This window comes from Urocitellus parryii, chromosome 6, assembly GCF_045843805.1.
Source record: "Urocitellus parryii isolate mUroPar1 chromosome 6, mUroPar1.hap1, whole genome shotgun sequence".
Taxonomy (NCBI): Eukaryota; Metazoa; Chordata; class Mammalia; order Rodentia; family Sciuridae; genus Urocitellus; species Urocitellus parryii.
In genome coordinates, this window is record NC_135536.1 from 70,547,912 (window position 1) to 70,568,613 (window position 20,702).

At 43.0% G+C, this 20,702-nt stretch overlaps 1 long non-coding RNA gene across 3 annotated transcripts in view; it reads right to left on the reverse strand.

The window, feature by feature from the left end:
* Positions 1-20,702, reverse strand: part of LOC113180319 (uncharacterized) — a 50,808-nt gene that overhangs the window by 21,102 nt on the left and 9,004 nt on the right. For all 3 annotated transcript variants that reach the window (XR_003300462.2, XR_013343744.1, XR_003300461.2), the window contains exon 2: positions 19,047-19,164. This is a non-coding gene — a long non-coding RNA (uncharacterized LOC113180319). The remainder of the gene's footprint in view (positions 1-19,046; positions 19,165-20,702) is intronic.

Below are 20,702 nucleotides of genomic sequence, written 5' to 3' on the forward strand. Positions count from 1 at the left end.
GCCACCATTATTTCTGTTGATTAATTTTTTTCTATATTGGCTGATGTGCTAACTACTTGAGATAAGTTATTTAATTTGATCTTCACATCAACACTATGGAGCAGGATTATTGTCTTTAAAGATAAATAAACTGGGGCCTAGAAAACTTATTTAACTTTCCTAACCACAAGTAGCTAGAAAATGAAACTGTTGTGATTGAAAAGTGATGGTTTTAACCATTAAACCAGTCGATTTGTTTAATAATTTATGTATATATTATAAACATCTAGAATTATATGTATATATATTTATTCTAGAGGCAAGTGTATAAATCCCTTCCTTATTACTCTCCTCCCTCTTCTACAGATAACTACTTATTAGATTGTTTATATTTATCCTTCCCTTTTATGAAACCATAATCATATAGTACATGTATTTTTATACAAACATGTACTCCCATTCATAGAACAATGGTGGTCAACTATGATATTTTTCACACCTTTTTTTTTTACTTGCCTCCCAAAATCATATACTGATCTTCATTCTGCCCTCAGTTGCAGAATACTCCACTGTGTACACCATGGTTTATTAACTAGTCCCTGTGGATAGGCATTTGGCATTCCAGTCTTTTCTTTATAGATGGTGCTACAGCAAACAGCTTCATGCATACCCCTTTTTAAAAAATCTTTTCCTAGTATATTTCAGCATAGAACTTTGAAGGCAGGACCACGAAGTCACAGGGGAAATGTAGACATGTGTCTACTAGATCTTCTGCAGAATATGTACTCCTGTAGTAAAGTCCTATGTCCCCACAGTCTTTTCAAGAAACCATGTTTTCACTATTGCCCTTCTCGGACTATTCCCTGAAGACCTTAAAAGAGCGTACTATAGGGATACTGCTACATTGATGTTCATAGCAGCACAATTCACAATAGCTAGACTGTGGAACCAACCCAGATGCCCTTCAATAGATGAATGGATAAAAAAAAATGTGGCATTTATACACAATGGAGTATTACTCCGCACTAAAAAATGACAAAATCATGGCATTTGCAGGGAAATGGGTGGCATTAGAGCAGATTATGCTAAGTGAAGCTAGCCAATCCCTAAAAAACAAATGCCAAATGTCTTCTTTGATATAAGGAGAACAACTAAGAACAGAGTAGGGACGAAGAGCATGAGAAGAAGATTAACATTAAACAGGGACAAGAGGTGGGAGGGAAAGGGAGAGAGAAGGGAAATTGCATGGAAATGGAAGGAGACCTTCATTGTTATACAAAATTACATATAAGAGAATGTGAGGGGAAAGGGGAAAAATAAAAAAAAAACAAGGGAGAGAAATAAATTACAGTAGATGGGGTAGAGAGAGAAGATGGGAGGGGAGGGGAGGGGGGATAGTAGAGGATAGGAAAGGTAGCAGAATACAACAGACACTAATATGGCACTATGTAAAAACGTGGATATGTAACCGATGTGATTCTGCAATGTATATACGGGGTAAAAATGGGAGTTCATGACCCACTTGAATCAAATGTATGAAATATGATATGTCAAGAGCTTTGTAATGTTTTGAATAACCAAAAAAATTTTTAAAAAAAAGAAACCATGTTTTCAAATTTGGGGATTTAAAAAAAAATAACTTTCCTTGACAGAGAAATTGTCTGTGTGTGTGTGTGTGTGTGTGTGTGTGTGTGTGTTTTCAGTACTAGAGATTGAACCCAGGGATGCTCTCTTCCTGAGGCACATCCCCAGCCCTTTTTATTTAATTTTTGAGATGAGGCTTCACTAAGTCACCTAGACTGGCCTCAAACTTGCCTCAGCCTCCCAAATATCTGGGATTATAGGAATTGGATACCACATCCAGCAATTTGTATATCTTTAAAGAAATTTTGAGGAAAAATTAATACTACCCAATTCTTAGCAATCCCTTTCTTTGGAGTCATTTTCTCCTTAAATATTTAATGGTTAGCACCTCCAACCCACTTATGTGGGGAGCTTTCTTCCAGGTGGTTTTGGGAGGGCTTACCTCTTGGTAGTACCAGGCTTCAAGTTATTATTGCAACTGAATCCATGATGTCTGCCTATGCCCTTATCTACATCAGGCACATCCTTTACCCTGCTTACAGCCACACTTCCTGCCCCAAAGAAACTCAGTCCAAAGTTGTATACAGAGCTGACTTTACTGACAGGTCTGGCAATGGAGAGGATTACCCTCACATGACAGCCACTGGTCTTCAGGGGAAGAAGAGACAATGCCAGTCTCTGGCTCATACCTCCATGGGGGAGTTCTCACAGCTAGAGCCTCAGCTTTCAACTTCACCAGGCTTGCTGGGCTCCTTCTCACATAACTTCCCCTCTCTTCCTGCCATCAGGAAACCCAAACTTTTCACTTAATTCGACAGAATATTCATTTCTATCATCTAGCTCACTCTAATTCTACTTCAGACTTTCAATCATTATTGCATTCAAAATAAGCCATCTTAGTGGTTTGACCACCAAAACAGTTTCAGCCATAAAAGGAATTCCACCAATATGTCAACACATTTCTCTACCCATCAAATTTAAATGTATAAGAAATGAAAATCACTTGTGATCCCACAGAGATTAACACTGTCAACCCATTGGTATTTATCTATTGAAGGTGTGAGACTCAAAACTTTTCTTTTTCTTTTTTTTTTTTTTTTCTTTTTTGGTGGTGGTAGAGGGGACAGTGCTGGGGATTGAACCCAGGGCCTTGCACATGCTCAGCAAGTGTTCTACCACAGAACTACATCCCAACCCCCAGGTTAAAATTTTTTGTTGTTGTTTTAAAGACTCTTTGTCTATATGAAATATCTGAGTCACCCCCATATCAGCAGGTCAGCATCACTCTGACTGCCCAGTATTGAGCAATTCCATAAAAAATTACCTTGCCAGTTAGCAGGAATAACATGTTCTCCAGGGTGCTCTCCTGCAAATGGAACCCAGCCAAGATCACCCCATAAACATGACCCCTGGTGCTCCTCAAAGCATCTGATGGACCCTCCTCCTCCCACATATACAAGGACAGGGGGTACAACAGTGTTCCACAAAGGAAGGGGAGAAACATGGCAAGGGTCCAAGTCCAAAAAAATGGTGGTACACTTGGCCTTCATTGTTAGTCCAGTCTGGTCTCAGCCACTCTAGGAGGACTTCCTTTGAGAAAGGCACTTAAAGTGTGTATGCTGGAGGATAAAACATAAGATGTGGGATCCAATCCAGGGGCCTGTTTGCTTATCTGAAGGTCGTACTGTGTCTACTAACAGAGTGGTAGATACCAATGCCAGGGGCTATTCCCAATGAGTCTAATCCAATTGGTATACAGCAGAGCTCCAGACACCTTTTCAAAGTTACTCAAGTGACTCCATTATGGACCTGGGGCTAACAATCATTCAACTTAATAGTGTTGAAAATCCTCACCTATCCCTTAGAAACTAGGATTAACATATTGAAGGAATTAACCTCAAGTCACCTAAGAGGCCAAGACTAGAGCCCTGATATCCTTCCTCCTGATATCCCACCCTTACCTTCCTTTAGAGGCTGAGTCTATAAGTTGTGTCTTCTACCTATCACAACTTGAGAGCTCCTACCTTCTCTCTGGTGCAGTTTTTAGGTACTCTACTTGCCATTAACATCTCTGCCATGACTGGTCCTTAACCTTTATGCTACCAACAGCCAAAAGTTTGCTCACCAGTAGTTGAGAAGTCTTTTTTAACTAGTCGATATCAATCATTTGCTCTGGCTAAACTGGCTGCGACGAAACCCAGAGCGGGGCTTGTTCTTTTTTGTAATTAGTGAAACTCCATGAGGAAGTACAGGTGATGTGACTTCCAGGCCTATTCCCCACGGGGTAGAACCAGCCTGAGAGCAGAGGGAAGATGAAAGTACACATTTCCCTCTGCTGATGGCCAATTACAGGGCCGACCTGTTGACAGCTGACGAGTCTGGTTCAGACATTGCAGCTCCAGCTGGGGTTTGGATTCTTTCAAACAATCCACACATAAGGAAAGGAAAATACCCACGTGATTTTCTCTGACACTTTCCCCAAGTTCCTTTCCCATTATCGTTACACATTCCAGAAAGAAAAACATTGAATTGAGCATTACATACATTCCTCTCTGGAAGAAAACTAAGTGTGTGGATTTTATCATTAAAGTCCCTGTATACCAACTTACTTGGTAACCCTAGAAAATCTAGAAAAATTCCATGCCCTCCTTCCTCTGGCTGTAAATAGAGTTAATACATTGACTTCAAAGGCTGCTAACTCTAGCATGGCTTTCATTTTCCTTGTTGATTATTGGATGGTCAAGAAAGATTCTCTTAAGTAAAAACCAGAGAGCTGGGATGTCACTTGGGTCCTGGCAGGAAGCAGAAGGCACATTCAAAATGGGTGACTGAAGAGAGTTCATTAACAGATGATTTACAGAGATGTGGGTAAAACCACTAGGGATGAGGAAGCACCCCAGGGCTAACAACAGCACTGTGGCCTTTCCCATCCCCAGGCCTGAAAGGGCAAGAAGAGAAAGTGGTTTTAGGAATCTGGTGAGACCTGTCATTGTGGGAGCTGTGGTCTTCAGTAAGGAGTGCAGCTACCTCCAACCCACATCCCAGCAGAGAGAGATGGGGAGTAAGTACCCCAGCCTCATTCTCTCTGCCCCTGACCTCCTGCTGGGCCTCCCTTTCAGTGCATCCAACAGGAAACCAGAGGGCAAGAGAGCCCAGCCAGTGCAGTCCATAAAGGTCAACCTCCCAGGGCACAGAACAGGGTGGAGAAAGGCAGAGTGGATCCAGGGGACAAAAGGAGAATACTCCCCAGAGCTGGACAAACAGCCCCATAGTCCACCCTAAAATAACAAATCCCCATATAGTCATCTACAGTGCACTCACTTCCTTCACAGTGTGTTATCATTTGAATAACTGGGAACACCTATGCATAGTCCAATTTATTATCACTGCTCTTATTGAAGCTAGAAAATTGTATTGCCCTTAGATGTCAGAGTTGGAGCAAACCAAACTATTCAGCCACTGTGAGACCTTGAAGCCCTTATCAGGCTGCCTCCACCTTTGGTGACTGCCCCACTGTAACACAAGAGGCCCCCACTGGAAATTCCAACAGCATAACTACAGTTGCTCTGCCTGCTCACTGTTGATTTTCCTCTCTCCTCAGCTCCTGCAGGGTGGAATGTCAGCTAAATGGCAGGGAGCCTGCTCACCAAGGGGCTGGCTGATTGCTTTGGAAACCCAGCCCTCTCCTGGAATTTAATAAAAACCACCCCCAAACACTCAGACACAGGGTGGGGGCACTGGTTCTTTAAATGATGCTTTTCTTTAAGGGGGGGAAAATCTATCTATGCCAGTAAGAAAAAGGAGAGAAAGAATCTAGTTTTACAAAGATAGAAGAAAACAATGTTTTTCATTTGCAAACTGGCTAATTTCATTCCCTTGCACAAAACTCTTTGATGGCTATCACTGCAGAGGGAATGAAGTTCAAGTGCTTTTGCCTGAGAGCTAGCTTCAGCTTTTTCTACCAAACTCTCATTATTCTCCTTCAATTACCCTTCTTTTCATCCAACTGGGTAATCTGGAGGACATTTTCTATGCGATTCCAGGTATACTCCCAGACACAGCTTTTCCATACTGTAGGCCAGTGGATTCCTGGCAAAGGTGATCCTGTTCCTCAGGATACATTGGCCATGTCTGGAGATGCTTTTGCTATGCTGAGGCAGGTGATGCCCCTGGGAAGAGTCCAGTGCCCAGGACCCCCTCCCCCACAACAGCAGTTATGCAGTATTTTAGTCAGTGTTTTCACTGCTGTGACCAAAACACTTGACAAGAACAATGTAAAGGAGGAAAAGTTGATTTGGCGCTCACAGTTTTGGAGGTCTTAGTCCAAAAGATGGCAGAATCCATTGCTCTGGGCCTGAGATGAGGCAGCACATCATGGCAGAAGGGTGTGGAGAAGGAAAGTAGTCCAGGACATGACAATCAGGAAGCAAAGAGCTCTGCTCACCAGTCACAAAATACACACCCAAAAGGCGCACGCCCAATGACCCACCTCTTCCAGCCACACCCTACTGCCTACCACCTAGTTCATTCTTATCAGAGGATTAATGCAGGATTAGGTTAAATCTCTAATAACCTAATCGTTTCACCTCTAAACTTTCTTGCATTGTCTCGCACCTGAGCTTTTGTGGGACACCTAATATTCAAACATGCTGCTCAAAGAGTCAGTTGTGCTGAGGTGGCGAAGTCCTGTTGGAAACTATGCCCAATTATTATTCAACTCTTCACACTGAAATCTCATCTATTCATCAGTGTCAAAGCGCTCACTGTCCAATCCAGTGGCCACTTCTCACATGTGGCTTTTAAGTACTTAAAATGTAGCTTGTCCAAACTCAGATGTGCTGTGTTGAACTACTGGTCAGGTTTCTAAGGGTTGGTATAAAAAATGGAGTGTTGACTGTTTCATTGATTTTTATATGGATTATGCATTGGGATGATAATATTTTGAATATTCTGCTTAAATATAATGCATCATTGTGATTAAATTTACCTATTTCTTTTTTACTTTATTAATGTGGCTACTAGAAAAGTTTAAATTACATATATGGCACAATTATATTTCTATTAACACTGGTCTAGACAGAGATTGGCAAAAATTTTGTCAAGGGCCAGACAGAAAATATTTTAGGCTTTGCAGGCCACATACTATCTCTGCCACATGTTTTTCTCTTCTTCTTTGTCATCTTTATTTCTTCCTCCTCCTTTTAAAAATATAAATCTTTTAGAAATTAAAGCACTTTTAAACCTTTAAAAAACATAAAACCTCTTTAAAATATAAAATCTTCTTGAGATATAAAAACCATTCTTAATTCAAGGGGTAAGAAGTAAACCTTGGCCCCAGAGATAGCAGGTGGCCATGGCTGTGGACCTATGGAGGTCAGTGAGATCCAGAAGCCACCCTCCCTGCCCTCCTTTTATAGTGGACTTTCTTGGACTTCCCTACACCCTTCCTTCTACAAATTCTAGTATCTGCATCTCAGCCCTTTCTAAATCCTTGGCTCCTAGAGAGTTGATATCGTCTTTCCCAAATGTGGATCCTCCAGTGACTGGCTTGGTGCCTCATGCCCAGCATGGCCCAGTGAGGGAGGCAGCAGCATACAGCGGGGAGGAGCCCAGGCCACTTGGAGGTCTTGGCCCTGCCCTCCTTGACCTTCCACTTTCTTTTTCTCTAAGTGGAGCAAATGAGGAACCTAACTCAGACAGTGAGTGTGAAGATTAAAGCCAAAATAAACAACAAGAGTCCTTGGCCCTCTGCTCGGAGCATTGCCGTGCATCTCATTATATCATTATCACGTGTATGAGATTAATTATTGCAATTATGAAAACATTTGTTGAGTTATAGAGATGAAAGGAATGTGAAGATGATTCTTATTATTCTCCATGTTGTTAATGATTGTTCTTAAAAACCCAACTTTTTACTGAATTACCTTATAAAGCCTGTAGAATTATGCTCTTCTATTTCCAAATATTTGATTGTTTTTCCAGGGAGTTATATCCATACATAAATGAGTATATGTTGGCAGCTCAGAATTAACAGGGTATTTTTTTTAACTTCTAAATTCCTTTCAAATGGGAACGAAGTGTTCTCCTGACCCTTCCTACACTCCATATTACTGTCGACATCTGCAACTAATTGATGATCTATAAGTCAAAACTGTGACCAATGCAAAAAACCTTTAGCTAAGCCCGCCTCGGCTTGGCTGACCCTCCTTAATATATTTCAGATTAAGACTAAAAAAGGCACCTTTTAACTGTCCAACCGAGCACCAAACAGTAGCCACGAGTATTTATCAAACATCAAATAATAACATGATCAGATAACATGCTTACCAGTGAAAATCTAATTTAGAGCTTTTTAAAAGTTTCATTTAAATTTTTAAACCCAGAGACATTTTTGAGAGGTATAGAGAAATATATTGTCAGCATACAATTTAATTGATTAAAGTAACTCTTTATGTCAACAAAATCAAATTATGACCATCTGAATACCTTTGTAGTAAATCAATGACATTAAAAAAAGAAACCCACAAGAAAAGCCAGCATGGTATTCTGGTAAAGGATTTGGGACCTCCTCAAGCCTGTTTCCTCATCTGGGAAATGGGGGCAAGAAGAAGCTTCCTTACATAGGCATCCTTGTTAAGAATTAAGTAGGATTCAGTTAAAGGGAAATGGAAACTATGTTTCAAATACCAGTAACAAAAGGGGGACAAAATGTATAGTCTAGACTTAAAGTAACAATATCTTTTAAAATTAAATTAAATAGAGGTAGTAGAGCCTGGCTCTTTGTGTTTACCAACTGGCCTCATCTGTATTCTTCAGAACAGTCAAATAAATAAACCTGGAGCCAACTTCACAGCTTGTTGCTAATCACCAACTGCATTGAACTGGGGGCTCACACACCATGATTTGTTTCATCAGGCCAATGTCTTAGTTCTAGGGCCAGTCCTCCCCAGGAACAGTCACAGATACCTTATCTAAGTTTTGGTTTTATTCTTCCAGAGGATGCTTCTCTTTCTGAGATGTACCATGGGATAGTCTGCATGTTGTCACGCCACCCTAAACACATGCTCCCCAAATTGGTAAAACTCTATCCAGACATTTTCATGAGATGTGATGAAGAAATAGAAATTTCACTTCAGAAATATAATTGTTTATTTAAAAACCAGATTTGATATAAAAGATCTGTATTTTAAAATTATCAGTAGCCTTGAGAATGATGGTTGGATTTTAGATTTTTTTATTAATTTGTTGTTTTTAGATATACATGACAGTAGGGTATATTTTGACATATTATAGACTTTCTTTTTTCTTGACATCTGCACATCTCTAGCTCTGGGTCAGGTTGTAGACAACTTTTTCCATTCCAGGTGCCACTTCTCAGTGCTGGATGGCTAACCTATAAAATGAGGTGGGAGACACAAGATCCTCAGAGCCAAGCATATAGTCAGAGTGGCCGTATTCACCCCAAAGGGGTAAATTCCTTGGGCTGGATGACTGACATGTGTTAGTTTCCCTTTACCTTTAGGGTTCTGAACTGGTTCAGAGTTCAGGAGTGTACCAACCACCAGTCCACATTAAAGCCCTTCAGGCAGCTAGGCCAGCTCTGACTGAAGGCCAGGCCACCAAGAAGCCCTGAATGCCATACTCTGGATGCATTTGGAAGAAAAATGGTTTTCCTACACTTGAAGCTACCGATGGTTTGGCCTGTCCCCCTTCTGTGGTCAGGATAGGGGCAATCAAATATCAATAGTGACTGGCACCTCCATCTCCCCTCCTACCCAAGCACACACTGAAGCAGGGAAAGAAAAAAAGGTGGCTATTGACTAAGTACCTCCATGGTGCTTAGTACTTTGTATATATTGTCTCATTTAATCCACCTCTGGAGTTAGGTGTTTTTATCCCCATGGAATAGCTGAGAAAGTTCAGAGATCTTAAGTCAGTTGACTGAGGTCCTGTACATAGATCATAAGCCACAGAGACCAACCCAAGTTTGACCAGTACATTCAGATTCACCCCCAAGAGGGGGTGTGCTAAGATTGTCCCATAAATCCCAGACCTGACAGAGGGTCACCTCTATCAGGGTCATTGTGACCATCTTTTTTCCAATGCTGAACACACACACATACACACACAGAGTAGAGGATGCCAGGGGGATATGGCTGCTTTGATCTGCTCCAGGTTCCTAATTCAGAGCCCTGGAGTCCTCCGCTCGGCTTGAATTCATCCTGAGCCGAGGGCTGGCCAGGTCTCAGAAACGCAGGGCCGTCCATCACATGTGTCTCAGGCTTGCTCCTCAGAGAGCCCGAGTCGACCACAACCGCCTTGGCCCCGTTCCACTGTGAGGGAGTCACAAAACTGGCATTTAAGTCCAGAGCGGAAAAAACACCCCAAGCTTGTTCGTTTTTCTGACAGGTGCTGGAGCCCATGAAAGGTCAGATTCCAGCGCACAGTCACATCCTGGCTTAGCCGGCTCCAGGCACACAAAGGCCTGTCTGTCTCTCCAGAGCGCGGGGAGCAGGGACTGAGGCCAAGGGCTTAAAATGGCCGCCCGATGGCCCGCTCCTGCTGATCCATTCCTTCACGGACATTGGCCTAAATGAAGCATTGGGAAGCCCAGCTGCCAAAGATGTGTGAAACAGGCAGAATGAAGAAGAATGCAGGCTTTTTCTTCTGTGTAATTGCCAGAGATATTAACCCCCCGGCAGCCCATGAATCCAGGCCCTGACTTGGCCTGCTGTGGCTCATTTGTAAGAGCCCTGGGACACTTGTGTTTCATGTTCAAAGCCTTGCTGGGCTGGAAAATTGAGTGAGAGCTGTCCCTCCAAGCCCTCTGCAAGGATTGCGGGAAATGAAGGAGTTTGTTCTCTTCCTCACCGATGCATCCGGGAGTGCTCAGGGCCGCAGTGTTGTTGGAACAGAGGGTGTGTGTTAGAATGCACGTAGCCACATGCCTTCAACCAGGAACGTTTATTTTTGCAGCCTTTATGAAAACATCCCCCCGATTCAAAATGGCTCCAAGGACCCACGGTCCTGTATTTGAAGTTCCTTACCACCAGCGGTAGGCTGAAGTTCTTTCCCTATCTCTAACCTTCTCCAAAGGAGCTCTAATGACCTTTCTAGTCACATGACTCCTTTCCCTCTCCTCCCCAGCTAACTTTGCACCAAACAGTGAGGCTGCTAGCAGGCAGGTAGTTACAGTAGCTACTGCACATCATCCTTGGGAAGATGATCTTGATCTTACAGTAAGAAGTGTAATTGAAACTTCTTTTAAATAGCAAGCTCAGAGTCCCAATAATTTTTTTTTTAACCTGCCTATTCAGGCAAATGTTTTTTTAAAAGTCATTTTAGAGTCATTTCTTTTCCTACCACTTGAAAAGTTTCATCCTGACAAGGAACTTTCTCAGGGAGCTAAGCCACAGGCTGGAAACCGAGGCCTGGCCACTCATTCCAGCTGTGTCCTGGGGTCAACATGTTCATATTCAGAGCACCTGGAAGCCTCAGATTTCTAAGAGGGTGAGCACCACAAAAGACTGACAGCAGAGCTCTCATTGGGCCATCTCTCCATGTGTCTTGAAAGTGTCCCCAAACTCTAAAAGTTCTATCCTTGCCACATTCCATTGGTAAGACTCGTAAGTTCCACCAAAGTGTTAACTCAGTGAATTTTGGCTAGTAGCCTATGTGAAAAGGTAAGGTATCCTTGGGGCCTGTCACATGGTCACTTCATGATTAAGTCTCCCCTTCTCTTATCAAGAGACACAGACACTTTCCTAGTAAGCATGTTGATGGCTGCCCCCATTATGTGCACACATAGCTAAGCTCTTTTCAGGCACGGCCATTAATTTTCCCATCACTTTATGAAGTAGATATGTTTTATTCCATTTTATAGAAAAGGAGCCTAAGGCTCAGAGAGGCCACCTGATAAGGTTAAGTCAGCACACAAATCTTTACCAAATCAGACTCCAAAGACTGTGCTATTAGCTACAATGCCTCGCAACCTAAGGGGGCTATTAAGAATAAATAATTTCTGATAATCTTTTTAAATAGTAGGAAACATTTTGGTGAAAATGACTACCACTTATCAGTATGTGCTGGGCACTATTAGGAGCATTGTGTAAATCTCTTATAACATTCCTTCAGGGTAGATATTCACGTTCCCATTTTATATGTTAATGGCTTGATAGACACAAAAGACAAAACCAAACTCCCAGCTTCATTCAAGAGTAAGAGACTTTTTCAGCTCAACCACATACAACATAAATTTGGCAGCAAAAAACTCAGGGCTAAGTTGTGCTGTCGTTGTTTACAATGAATCAAAAGGCATTCTGCTGTCATCTCTACCTAATTAGAATAAATAGATGAATTCGTTAAAAAATTCAAGGCTACATTGCTCTTATTTATTATTATCAGAAATCATAACTATGGCGTTTCTTGAGCATAGAATGCCACATCACGTAGGGCTCCTTTCTTGGTAGGCTCATTGTCCCATGTGGGGGATGTCAGCTTTCCAAAAAATGTGATTCCTGGGATTTCCAGACGGCCTGGGGCTTCATATGTGTGTGTATGTGTGTGCGCGTGTGTGTTTGCACATATCCCGCTATGTATGTCTGTCAAACTGCAGGGAGCTTTCCCTCATTTAAACAGCCAATTAAAACCCACTTTGGCACTTAACACACGTCACTGCTTCTCAGTGCTCAGCTGCCTTCCTGGCAGGCCTTTAATTTGATAAAGAGCTTCTAATAATGACTAACAGAGGCCCAGTAAGTTAATTAAACCCTGCCCTTTATTTTGCTTTCAAGGTGTGCCCTCCTCATAAAAAGCCCAAGGTTTGTGCTCGCAAATGACTTTAGACAATGTTCCATGCTTCAATGGGAAAAGTATGTCTGTCATGTCCTGGCAAGTTACAAGTAAAGTCTCAATTTCAGCACCATGTCAGACTTTCACCGAGGCCAGAAGCAGATGGGGAAAAAAAAAAACCCCTCTGCACCCAAGAGTATGGAGGCCAGAGTTAGAAATGGAAGATGAGTTTCCTCTGAGAGTATTATGCTGAAAGATGGCCTGGCTGTCATATCAAACTCCATTATCCCATTTCTTTAAAGTAATCTGAGAGTCCAGATGGGTTGTATAAACAGAAGAGGAGGTTCCTGCGAGTTCACTCTCTTAATGAAGCCCGTATGTTTGACTCATGTAATAAGTATTTAATCATGCTGATGAAATTCATTTAAACTTCAGCCACACACACTGTTGCCGAAGCCCTGATAAGGCCCTACATCACTTGAGTCAGCAACAGCGGAACCAGGTAGGTGAGGCCGAAAGTGGATGGCATCTCGCAGGGAAGTGGGCTTTGGAGGGCACCACATGGAAAAGATAATGAGCCCTGAAAAGCTGGCTTGTAGACCACTGTCTCTGAGTCCTTGCCATGGTATGCCACATCTGTCATGATAAGATGCTGAAGATATAACAGATCAGAAGGTACATTAGAAACAAAGTTTCTGCTGCATGGAATAGCAACCCCAATAAACCAGCTTGAACAATCTGGAGGTCTTCTGAATACAAAGCAAAAGTCCTAATATATAGGGCCGCAAAGCTGGCTCATTCAGAGCTTTCCCCACCTCTGTTCTGCACTCCGAGGTATGTGCAGTTGTCCTCAGGCCAGCTGCCTCCATGATCACAAGATACGCCAGCCAGTACCACATTACAGTCAATAATGGCAGTGGAAGAAGAGAGCCATTCATTCCTTCATTGATAAAAAATCTTTTCTTAAAGTGTCTCAGTCCCACTCCTGAACATTTTCTGTTCAAAAGTCAATTCCTGGCAGTGGGATGGGATCACCATGATTGACTCTTTATCTCTGAGTGGCAATAGGGCAGTGTCAGACTGGAGCCAGCACATACCAGCTGGAGAAAGCTGATAGTGCACATCTCTTCCCAGTTCTGCCTTAGTGACCTCATGGTGGTGGCTTTAAAGTGGCCATGGTTGGACTGTTTACACCACAGGGATTGTCAAATACTACATATCAAGGTTTGGTTTTGTTTCCTGAAGATCCAAGTGATAAGCATTTACCAGTGCAGCACTGTGACAGGGTCACCTTGCTTATAGTTGGAGCCAGAATAAAATTGGAGTGCTTGTAGCTAGGAAGAAAAGTTAAGTGAGCTCAGAATGAGCAATCCACAATATCTGCCTGAGAAGGGCTTGGGTTGCCCACTGGTTTTTCTCTGGGAAAACATAGCACTCAGAGACTAAGGAAGATTGAAATAACTTATAAACAGTAGGGAAAAAAAGTGGCTTTAGAACTATCCTAAAAGAACCTGCTCAGGTAGGAAGCAATTGTTTCATTGATTGGCTTCATTTTTCTGCAGAAAATTTAAAAACTTCTCTAAGAGAGATCTTGGTTTTCTTTTAGTTAAAATGGCTTTCACATTGCTATGCATTATAATCAACTAGAGTCTACTAACACGGCAGGCTTCTGGGATGTTCCTCTAGCAATCTAGCTCAGCAGGCTGGAGTAGGGCCCAAGACCCTGCACCTTTAACAGTCACCTTCCCCACCCCAGAGTGACCTAAATGTGAGTTATCTGAGAAGCACATTCATAAAGAAAAAGAAAATGCTTCCCTCATGGGCCTAACCCAGAGGTTGGCAAACTAGTCCATGAGCTAAGAATGGTTTTTATGTTTGTAATGGTTAAAAATACCAAAAGAATACTATTTTGTCATATTAAAATAATTTGAAATTCAAACTGCTGTGTCTATAAATAAAGTTTTATCGGAACACAACCACACTCGTTTGTTTACATAATGTCTGTGGCTGCCTTGGTACTATAATGACAGAGTTGAGTAGTTGCAACAGAGATCATACGACCTGCAAAGCCTAAAATATTTACCATCTGGCCTTTCTGGAGAAAGTTTGCCAAGCCCTGGTCTAACATGTTTCCTTCAATTGAAGAACTAATGGCATGGAGAAGACTTGGTCTCCCAGTTCTCTAGCAGAAGGATCCCAACGTTAGGCACATGCCAGGGGCTGCATCAGACACCTTGCAGCCTGGGTGTCAGTCTGAAACTCTGATGCCTTTGGCTCAAGGACTGACAGTCATGGCAAACTGTCTCTGTCTCGGTCTGTGACACAGCCCTGGAGAGATGGATTTTGGAGATGCTAATGGTGTCTTTCCAACCCATCCCAAACCGGTAACCATCATGCCATTACCCATGGAACCTCTACTCTCTCCACACCTGTCTTTGTCCATTTTCTGTTGCTATAACAGACTACTAGAGATTGGGTAATTTATTTTAAAAGAGATTTACTTAACTCACAGTTCTGGAAGCTGAGAAGCTCAAGGTCACTGGCCACATCTGGTAAGGTCCTCATGCTACATCCCAGCATTACTGATGGCATCACATGGCAACAGCACGTGCAAATGCAGCAAAAGAGGAGAAACAACCTTGGTATGGAACAATCCCTTCTCGTGGTAACTAATACAGTCCCACAAGAATAAGAACCCGACAAGACAGCATTGTTCTCTGCATGAAAACAGATCACTGGTGACTTGAACACCTCTCAAAGGTCCCACTCCTTCTTAACATTGGGACATTGAAAGTCAAGATTCAACGTGAGTTTCAGAGGGGACAAATCACGTAACACAGTGAGGTCAGAAGAGAAAGTGGCTACACACTCACTCAACACATGGCTTCCCTTCTCCCAGAACTTATATTTCAGCTGAGAAGGAAACACAGAAGACTTCTAGGCAGGGCAAAGATAGCAGTAGTTCCATTTCAAGCTGTGGGACTTGGGCAAAATCAACACTTAACCATCCTAGGTCAAGGCTCTTGAAGTTAGGGTTCTCCACAAAAGAGGGACACCCCAAACCCCACAAAAGAACAACTTCCAAGGCTGCTGGCCTTGACTAATGGCTCTGCAAGGTTCCATTCAAACAGTATTGTTGACAGAATGCTGCTGATGAGGACACAGAATGTGAACCTTAGGAAGAGGGGGACGAAGAAGAGGGCACTACACAAGGATGAGGGATGAACACACAGGAAGGTGATATGGGGAAGGATCTTAAGAGGAAGTGTAGGTTGGGTGAAGAGACCCTTGCTAGGGTTGCATCATGGTAGTTAGGCTACACAGATCGGGTCGTATTATAGAGGATGCAGGGCCAGAGTCCAAAATGTATACTTAATTCCAAAGGAAAAGGAAAGCCAGGGTTGGGTTTTTAATGTAAATTTTTCATTTAAAAACATATTTTTTAAAAAGCACAAAAAAAGTAAATTTCTATTAAGTGAGTCCATCCATCTAACAATGCTTCTATATCTGCATTGCTCCATTCAGGCATCTCCTCCTGGCATATAATTAGCAGTAACAATAATCAGATGACTTACATTTATATGAACTGTCATTATTTAAAAATCATATTTACATGAATTATTTAAGTTTTCCAGTGTCACTTGACGGGTATTATTACTATCGTCCTCATTTTACAAAGGCAAAAGCAACAAGATCATCTATTAAGTAGAAGAAATTGCGGGGCTGGGGATGTGGCTCAAGCGATAGGGCACTCGCCTGGCATGCGTGCGGCCCAGGTTCGATCCTCAGCACCACATACCAACAAAGATGTTGTGTCCGCCGAAAACTAAAAAATAAATATTAAAATTTTAAAAAAAGTACAAGAAATTGTATTCTAACATTTATATCCTCACTCCATTATTGGTTCAGTCATTAAAATGATGCTTTAGATATATAATTTTTCATATAGAAACATGGCCAAAGTATATTATGGTGTTTAAGAAAATAGACCAGAGAAGAGTCAGATAATCTGTATTTTAAGGAAAATATCATGGAGTGGAAAACCAGAGTCAGGCCATCTGTGTACAAACCCTAGTTCTGACATTTACTGGTTATATGACCTTGGACAAGTCACACAAATTCTGGAAACTTTACTTTTCCCCTCTGCAAAATAGGTATAATATCTCATGTGGCTGCAATGCAGATTAATCAGAAAATCTACATGTGGTAGCAGAATAATGACACCCCTGAAAAGATACCTATGTCTTTGGGATCCTGCTGTCAAGCCCTCCTCTCAGCCATGTCAATCCAGGTGAGCTGAGAGGTGTATTCGGAGCCTTTTGGGAGCAGAGGAAACCATTTACAGTTGGTGGCTGCCTTAGACAGGTGCCAGGAATTGGAAGGGTTGATGATATTTCTGCTTTGTCCCAAACCATATTCTGGAAAAGTTAAATTGTTTTATCTAAATGGCCTGGATTCAACTGCTGTTTGAAATTTTTACTAATTCACTTAGTGCCCCTTAAATATCTGGATTCTCAACTACCGTCTTGGAAGGAGGCAGTATAATTTCCTTACTGAGCACATGAGCATTGAAATCACATGTCCAACTTTAAGCTCTCCCAATTACCAGTGATCTGATCTTAGTTAACCTTCCAAAAGTCCAGTTAGCTCTTCTGTAAAAGTCATATGATGATGTGTTCCTGACAGGTTTTGAGAGGATTCAATGAGAAGATGCCAAGCACTCAGCACAGTACCTGACAGTAAGCACTCCAAAGTGGTAACACACAGTCCCAGTTGCCCACAATGTGCCATCTCTCCAAGACAAAGGACTGCTACAACCACCACTGCAGCCATTCTCTCCTCTGCCACTGTTATGAGGCCCAAAGCATTCACAGGCTCAGTGCAGACTTGAGCACACACAGGTCTGGGAGGCCACAGAAGACCAGTGAGATGGCAGCCATGTGCAGCAGCCTGGCAAACTCAGAGAAGTATCCCTGGCATCCCAGGGTCCTGACATCTCCTACTGCTGGCTGCCACATGTGGAGCTGAAATATAAGCAGCCTGGCTTCCATCATTTCTCTGAGGAGAATGCCAAGGGGCTGCCGTGGGTGAGATTGGGTAGGCTTGGTGTGAGCTACCACTCTTCCTCCTCGTCACTAGTGAATGGCAGGGGGGAAGGGGCCTAGACTCACTGGGGGATTGGTCAAGGTGTCCTGCCCATGATTTTTCCATAGTTATCTACCTGATAACTGCCCAAGCACTCCCTGGGTCTTTGAGTGAGTTAAAGTTCTTGGCCAAGAACCCCTGGCTTTCACAGCTGGCAAAGCTGGGTGAACCCCTCCCGCTCTATCTTGGCTGTTTCTCTGCCACCGCCCAGACCCCAAGGACACCATTGCTTTGATGTAACACAAGAACAATGCAGGGCACCAGGATCCCAAAGACATAGGCATCTTTTCAGAACAACAGAGAGGTGAGTGGCCACTTTCTCATTTTCTTGAGGCAAAGAGATGACTTTGAAAAAAGTTCAAGGACCTTCATTGTATAACACAAACAAAGTGGGTCAAGGCATTGGCTACTTTGTAGCTGATCTACTCCTATGGAAGGAAGCCCCCTAGAGTCTGGTGGCAAGAAATCAAGATAAGACGGAGTGTTGGAAGGAAGGAAAGAAGGGAGTGGAGAAAGGAAGGAAAGAAAATTTGACCTTGTAGTTATTAAATCAGGTTTATTTCAGAGGGGCAACTAGCAAAGCCCTAGCAAGAGCACCACGGTGGGTACTGTGACCCAGGAACCACATAAAGTACTGAAGGTGCCAGAAGAATGCATATGGCTCATGACCAACAGCCACCCCTCCCAACCCCCGACAGCAGGTGCAGGGAGGAGAAGGGACAACTGGAGCCTCTTTGTCTTTGTCATCTTAGACTATAGTGCCCACAAATGATGTGAAGCCCATTTGTTCTGGGAGGGAGGGAAAGAGGAGAAAAGGAAAAAAAGATTAGCTTACTCTGGCTCCATAGATCACTGGAAAGGAACGACCTTTCCGGGAAGTCGGAGCTCCTACCTGGAATCACCCTGACGGTGAACCTGGGTGTCCTAAGTCACCAGGGTTCTGCCAACAGCAGCCCCACCCACTGTCCCAGGGCAAAGGTGGGGGTTGTTTTGCTGGGAGCTGAGACCGGGTACTTTCCCAGAGGACTGGGGGCAGGCATCTGCCAGACCAGGGACACAGGCCCATTTTGTGTGCTGCCCCTTGGGTGTGATTGGGAAGAGAGAACAGTAGTGGATGGCTGTCCCTGGACTAGGCTAAGGCCTGGCATAGCTGGAATGTCCTTGGCCAGCTCTTTGTGAGCAGAGTCAGTCAGCAGATGAGTCTCATGATCAGATGACTTGGGCTTGCTGGAGTATTTTCCCCAGGTTTCAGAATCATATGAGGTAATTGGAGTGTCCTCGCTGTCCTTGTTAGATCCCTCAGGTAGCTCTCTCAGTTCTAATTGGTCAGCTGGTACTGAATTTGTTTAGCCCAAGTAGGCATGCCCAAGTGGTCGATGTGCCAAGGTGGAATTATAATAGTTTACCACATTCTCCCATCTGTCACAGAACAGGACACATACACAAAAAAAGAACAGCGGGTGTCCCTTTTACCACCCCAGGTGGACTTCACATATTCTTGGCCCCCACCCTTTACTACCATCAGAACCACATCCCTGTTCACATACCTGCCATGGTCTTTTAAAAGGCTCTACTCCAATGTCCTTACTTCTGGAAAGTCTTCCATGACATCTCCCACCACCTCATGTCACCAAATACCAGAGGACCAATAAGAACTCTTCTTTCCTGCATTTGTTTAATAAACAACAATTAGGCTCCTGTCTGTGCCAGACGGTGTCCATACAGAAGAAACAAAGACTCGTGCAGTCCCTGTCCTCACAGGGCTTGCTTGCTTGTGGATTAGAGAATTCATTTAGATACAAAAAAATAAGATGGCCATGTTCAGTAAGTGTTTTGAAGGAGGTAAACAAGAAGATGGGAGAAAATAAAAAGGACCAAAATGAAGAAGCTACTGTAGAGGGGCTGACAAAGGTCTCCTTGACGAAATGACATTTCAGCAGAAACTGGAAGATGAGAGGAGATGGCTATGCATGGTGCAGAGGAGACATATGCACAGAGAGAAGGGACAAACTCCACTGTGATTGGAAGACAGGCTCAGATTGCACAGGGTGGAGAGGTCACCCTGTGGGGAAGATGGAGAAGAAGTTGGGTGTTAGCTCCTGCTCAGGGTGCTCCAATAATTTGTTTTAACTCTCTCTCATTAGATGTGCTTCTGACTTCTTCCCATTAGTTTAGTTCCCTACCTTCCAAGTTGGGTGCAGATCCTTTAAGGGCAGGATTATCTTTGGCACCATGAGTTGTGGGTGGATGGGATGCACAGTTGGTCCCTGACCACCTGAGTATATTTCACATCTGTCTGCCCACTCCCCTTTCCCTCCTCTTCCAAAGTTGTGGAAGAAGTCCTAGTTGGCTCCTCTTGAGGGAGAAAGGGGATGCCGAGCCAAGTGGTCAGAGGAACTGGCCTGACCTTCGTCCTAAGATAACCTTGGCACCTGAGATACAAAGTTCACAGGCCTGGAACTGCTTCAGGCTCTGAGAGACTGTCCAGCTGCTGGAAGTGCCAAGGGTGTTCAGTGAGACTGAGCACCTTTTATGGGCTCATACATGTTTTGCACACATGCCTGAAAATTGTGATCACTTTCTCCCTATTGTGTAGAAATTGTTACCTTCTATAAAAGCTCATAAAAATGAATCAAGTTAGGGGCTGAGGTTGTGGTTCAGTGGTAGAGCACTCACCTAGCATGTTCGAGGCACTGGGTTTGATCCTCAGCACCACATAATAGTAAATAAATTAAAAAAAGGTATCATGTCCATCTATAACTAAAAAATAAATAGTTAAAAAAAATGAATCAAGTAATAGCTGCTTATTCAATACACATGATCTGGTCTGCGGCAACAAGCACTGATTGGGCGTACACTTTTCTTTTTCAGTTAATAAACATGTTTCCACATCAGGCACAGGGATGTCAGGAAGAACAATATAGCCCCTGCCTTCAGAGAGCTTATAGTCTAGTTAGAAAAAAAATAGATTTATAAACAAATAAATAGGGCTGGGGATGTGGCTCAAGCGGTAGCGCGCTCGCCTAGCATGCGTGCGGCCCGGGTTCGATCCTCAGCACCACATACCAACAAAGATGTTGTGTCTGCCGAGAACTAAGAAAAAATAAATAAATGTTAAAATTCTCTCTGTGTCCCCCTCTCTCTCACTCTCTCTTAAAAAAAAATAAAATAAACAAATAAATAATACAAAGTATTCTATGATG